The 5,606-nt window shown below is 50.0% G+C and overlaps 1 protein-coding gene across 1 annotated transcript in view; it reads right to left on the minus strand.

The window, feature by feature from the left end:
• Window positions 1-5,606, minus strand: part of GFRA2 (GDNF family receptor alpha 2) — a 106,137-nt gene that overhangs the window by 40,796 nt on the left and 59,735 nt on the right. The window lies entirely within an intron of this gene.

The following is a 5,606-nucleotide window of genomic DNA, read 5'->3' on the forward strand; positions in this document are numbered from 1 at the left end:
CATGATCTTAGTTTTCTGAATGTTGAGCTTTAAGCCAACTTTTTCACTCTCCTCTTTCACTTTCATCAAGAGGCTTTTTAGTTCCTCTTCACTTTCTGCCATAAGGGTGGTGTCATCTGCATATCTGAGGTTATTGATATTTCTCCCGGCAATCTTAATTCCAGCTTGTGCTTCTTCCAGCCCAGTGTTTCTCATGATATACTCTGCATATAAGTTGAATAAGCAGGGTGATAATATACAGCCTTGACGTACCCCTTTTCCTATTTGGAACCAGTCTGTTGTTCCACGTCCAGTTCTAACTGTTGCTTTCTGACCTGCATACAGGTTTCTCAAGAGGCAGGTCAGTTGGTCTGGTATTCCCATCTCTTTCAGAATTTTCCACAGTTTATTGTGATCCACATTGCCCAAAAAAAATCTTAAAAGTAAAATAAATAAATAAGAGCACTTGAGGCTAACTGAGTATGACAGGTCCTCAGTGACAGGTACCTAACACACAGCTCTGTCAACGTCACCTACCTTGGAAGGCACACCCTTCTGGGCAAGACTGGTCTCCCCAGGGAGTGGTATCCCTAGCAGCAGCAATAAGGGGAAGGGACTTGTCCCCTTGGGCAGCCAGGCCTCCTGGGGTCTGGCGAGCAGAGTCTAAGGCCTGTGCCCAGGGAAGCAGATGCCAAGTGGCACCTGCCACATGGGGTAGCCCAAGACCAAAGTACGATGGAGATAAGGCAGAGAGACGCTTGGTCTCAGGAAAACAGATACACCCCAGGTTCAGGCTAACCTCTGTGTTCCCTTCCCTAAGTCTCTCTTTATTTAAGTGTCATTAACAACTGATCCTAGTTGGGCTGTGATGTTTTAGAAAGTGGAGAGGCTCCACCATTGGAGCTTGAGTATTAAAGGCAAGCAGGGCTTCCCCCACCCCATCACAGGAAGGAAGTGTTGGTGGTCATCCCAGAGAGAGCCCCAGTGGAAGCGGGGCCCAGGAGAGGAGGGTAGGGGCCAGGAGACCTCCCCCCCTTTTACTGTGGAGAGCCTGGGTTTCATTATTATTAAAGAGGATGGCAATTTCTTTACAGAAGTAGCATCTACAGTTCACAGAAACTGAGAGAGTGGGTTGATAAAATTCACAGACCTGCTCTCCCATAGAAGCTCCCTCTCCCATGGGGACACACACTTTCCTTTGCTCATGCACCCTCCTCTGAACACATACTCATTCCCCAGAGAATACACATGCTTGCACAACTAATCCCGTGCACAACTACTGAGCCAGCGCTGTAGAGCCCACATGCTGCAACCACTGCAGTCCACTCGGCCTAAAGCCCGTGCTCTGCAACACGGGCCACCAACATGAGAAGCCCTCGCACTGCAACTAGAGAGTAGCCCCCGCTGGCTGCAACTGGAGAAAGCCTGAGTGCAGCAACGAAGACCCAGCGCAGCCAAAAATAAATACATAAATCCTGTTGTTGTTCAGTCACATCGTGTCTGACTCTTTGCGACCCCATGGACTCCAGCACTCGAGGCTTCCCTGTCCTTTACTATCTCCCGGAGTTTGCTCAAACTCATGTCCATTGAGGCAGTGATTCTATCCAACCATCAAAGAGAACATATATGCTTGTATCTCTCTTCCTCCCACCACCATCCCCAAAGGGCACCCCCTGGGCGGAGTCACCAGAGAATAGCTCTTTCCTCCTGTTTGCTCCCACAGACCCAGGGCCCTGCTCTCAGAGATGGACAACCTAGAAAGGGAGCTGCACCACCCAGGATGCTCTGGAAGGATGACCCATCATCTGGACCCCAACCAGGAAATCTAAAGAGGGGATGGGCCAGTGGACAGACCCCCCACATCTTCTCTTCCTGGCAAGAGGGGGAACTGTAAAGGTGTTTCTCTGGTTCTCAGTGTTTGGGGTCAGGAGGGACCTTGGAGACCAGTGAGCCCAACCCCTCCTCACTCCAAAAACGAGGAAGCTGCTCCACAGAAGCCCCTGTTTCTGCTCCTGTCCACGCACCAGAGAGGTTGAGTCTGGCCTTGCACAGTCATCCAAGCAGAAAGCACTTCTCCCAACGGCTCAGCTGATCCAGTGGCGCCTCACCCGGTATTTCTGTCCCTGAACCTCCCTCCTGAGGCCACACACCCTCCACCCGCATCTTCCCATATAAAGTTACAAATCATGAGACAAAGACACTTTGGACCTCGCTGGGTGGCAGGAAGCTTACCAATGCCCTGACCCCACAGTTCTTCTCCATCACATACTTCCCTCTCTCCTACCCAAATCCTGGTAAGATGGCAAGTCACAGTCAATGCAGCATGTAAGCTGGGATAAGCATCATTTCCTTCATCCCCTTGCCTTTCAGATAAAGGAGCCAATGCTGAGAGGATACAGAGCACCCCTGAGGTTTCCCAGAGAGAAGGGGCTGGTTTAGGAGCAGGACCCAGGGTTTCTGGTCCAGGGCTCATCCCATCCACCAAGCTACTGAAAGCACCCCAGCTCACACTTCCCTCGTGTGAATATAAACTGGTACAGTCACTGTGGAAAATAGTATGGAGGTTCCCTAAAAAACTACAAATAGAGTCACCATATGATCCTGCAATCCCACTCCTGGGCTTACATCTGAACAAAACTATAATTCAAACAGATACACACACCTTAATGTTGATTGCTACCCTGTTTACAATAGCCAAGACATGGAAGCAACCTAAAAGTGCATTGACAGATGAGAGGATAAAGAAGGTGTGGTACACACATACAATAGAGTGTTACTAGGCCATTTGCAGCAAGCTGGGTGGACCTAGAGTCTATCGTACTAAGTGCAGTAAGCCAGACACAGGCAAATACCATACAATATCACTTAAATGCGGAATCTAAAATACAACACAAATGAACCTATTTACAAAACAGAAGCAGATCCACAGACATTGCAAACTAACTTACGATTACCAAAGGGAAAAGGGGGGAGGGGTAAAACAGGGATTTGGGGTTAACACATACACACTACTCTATGTAAAATGGGCTTCCCAGGTGGCACCAGCAAAGAACCTGGCCGCCAATGCAGCAGACATGAGACATGGGTTCAATCACTGGGTCAGGAAGGTCTCCCGGAGAAGGAAATGGCAACCCACCCCAGTATTCTTGCCTGGAAAATCCCATGGACATAAGAACCTGCCGGGCTACAATCCATAGGGTCACAAAGGGTCGGACGTGACTAAAACGACTTAGCTCACATGCACGCAGGCGTAAAATAGATAAACAACAAGGACCTACTGTATAGCAGAGGGACTATAGATAATATCCTGTGATAAATCATAATGGAAAGGAATATGAAAAAGAAAAGAATGTGTGTGTGTGTGTACATATATATAGTGCACCTCAGAAACTAATACAACATTGTTAATCAACTATATTTCAATTAATTTTTTTTTAACTTTCTGAAAAGAGGCTCTTGGCCATGCACTCTCTCTACCTGGTCCTTACAGCACCCTGCCTGGGTCAAGCCTCACTGCCACCATCGCCAACTCAGGTGCTCACTTGTCACACGATGCATAAGCAACAGCCCTGGATGAGACGATATCCGCTGCTGGTGGGACAACCGTCACCCCTCCTAGGCCCAAACCCCCCTCATCCGAACCCCCAGGCCCACTGTCTGTGACAAAAAGGTGGAATTGTGCTGCTGCCCAAGGTCAACAGGGAAAACCACCAATGATGAAGATTTGGCCATGTCCTTTGCAAAGAGAACAGAGTTCGCCTCTCCTTATCCATCTGTGTGGCCAACTCTCATTCCAAAAGTCCTTAATATGCTCTCGTGTCCCTTTTCTTGTGTCCCTTTTCTTGTGTCCCTTCATCTTAAAATATATTTTTTTAATCTGAAAGGCTCTACCGTAACAGCACTTTTGTAGATCACTTCTCAGGCAGCCCGCCAAGAACAAGGAAGCCGCCTGAGTGGAGAGTATAGTGTTTATACACTAAAACAGATATTTTACTCCTAAGAAAACCCTTTGTCACTTCGCTTCAGGTCTAATGGTGCTTAGTGCATAGATAATCTGAACACACAGGTGATCTGGTTTTTCTGTTCCAGAGAAAAGCAGGGAAAGAAAACAGGGGACAGAGGAAAACTCCCAGGGGCAGGGAGAACCTTCAGCAAGAAGTGACGGCAGACACAGGGTATAAGACAGAAATTCTAGAAAAGCAAAACACAGTGACTCAAGATTCACAGTGTCTAAGGCTAATTAGTACAGGAGCCAACAGTCTCCTGTAAGAAATACCTAAGGCATAGTGGATGCCATCTGTGTGAATTAACTGGTAGTCAAGGAGAGCACTGTGTCATTAAGAAAAGGTTAAGTTACCTCCTGCAATCTCTGTTGCAGGCCACAGAGAGCATTTAGGATTCACCAAGCATTTCTGGCGCCCTGCATCATGCCAGCCCTGGGCTAGGGGCAGGGGTCTGTGTGCTGGCACAGCGTGCAGGCCACATGGCAGCTGCAGGCAGAAGAGCTTAATGCAGAAGACACCGAAGATGAACGGAAATAATGACAGGTGCTCTCACCTTCCTCCCCCGATATCCACACGTTCCCTTGCGAAGGAGAGCAGGCATCTGAGGCCGGGAGGCCTGAATGTCCCTGCCGCTTGTTTTACTTGGCTGTGCCATCTCAGGTACAGCATGCAGGATCTTGCTTGTGCCATGCGAGCTCTTTGTTGGGACTCTCTCATTGTCTAGTCGTGTCGTGCCAGCTTAGTTGCCACAGGGCATGTGGGATCTTAGTTCCCCGACCAGGGATTGAACCCTGCACTGCAAGACGTATTCTTAACCACTGGACCCACCAGGGAAGTCCCAGAGGAGGGCTTATTTTCAGAAGCCTTGGGAAGGCAAACCAAGAAGAGGAGGTGCCAGGGCTTGGTGATGGAGAGGGAAGGCAGAGAAGCCCACTGGAGCTAGAGAGAAGGCCATTCCCCAAGTTAAAGGAAACCTGGGCTCCTTGAGCCCTTGTGAGGAACCCCCAGGGGATGTTGAACTGGGAGCCCCACGGCCTTGAGGGTAGTGCCTGGTGGAGGGTCTCTCTGAGCAAGTCTGGGGTGAGTGGAGATGACAACTGTGGGGGCTACGGGGGGGCGTCTGGCCCACACGGTAAGGCTGGTGGGCAGGGCAATACCACAGGGTAGACCATCAGCTCCTCACCCCTGGAGGCTTCCCACGCCTGAGCCTAGATCCCGGGGAGTGGGGCGGAGGCGGCACAGACAAGGAAGCTACATTCACTGGGGCTGCATTTCCTGCCAGCCAGGCTGGGGCGGGGAGAAGCTGGAGCGACTAAGAAAGATCAGGAAATGCGATCTGACCCAGGATTGTTGTCCAGTGAAATCCACATGTTACAACTGCAGTGCATTCTAAGAAGAGCTCTGAAGGGTGCTGAGACGAGCGGGTGTTGGGAACAGAGAACACAGCCTCCAGGAAGACAGAGAAACCTCAAAGAGCCGGTGACCTCAAAGGGTCTGCTAAGATCAACAGGCTCCTTCATTTCATTAGCAGGAAGGCCTAGGCAGGGGAGCCGGTTCCCACTGGACCCCAGAGGCAGGGAGAGCAGAGACAAGTTACACATCCAGGGAGGCTGGGGTCCAGGC

The sequence above is a fragment of the Bison bison genome, unplaced genomic scaffold (genome assembly GCF_000754665.1).
Source record: "Bison bison bison isolate TAMUID 2011002044 unplaced genomic scaffold, Bison_UMD1.0 scf7180017864217, whole genome shotgun sequence".
NCBI classification, from domain to species: Eukaryota; Metazoa; Chordata; class Mammalia; order Artiodactyla; family Bovidae; genus Bison; species Bison bison.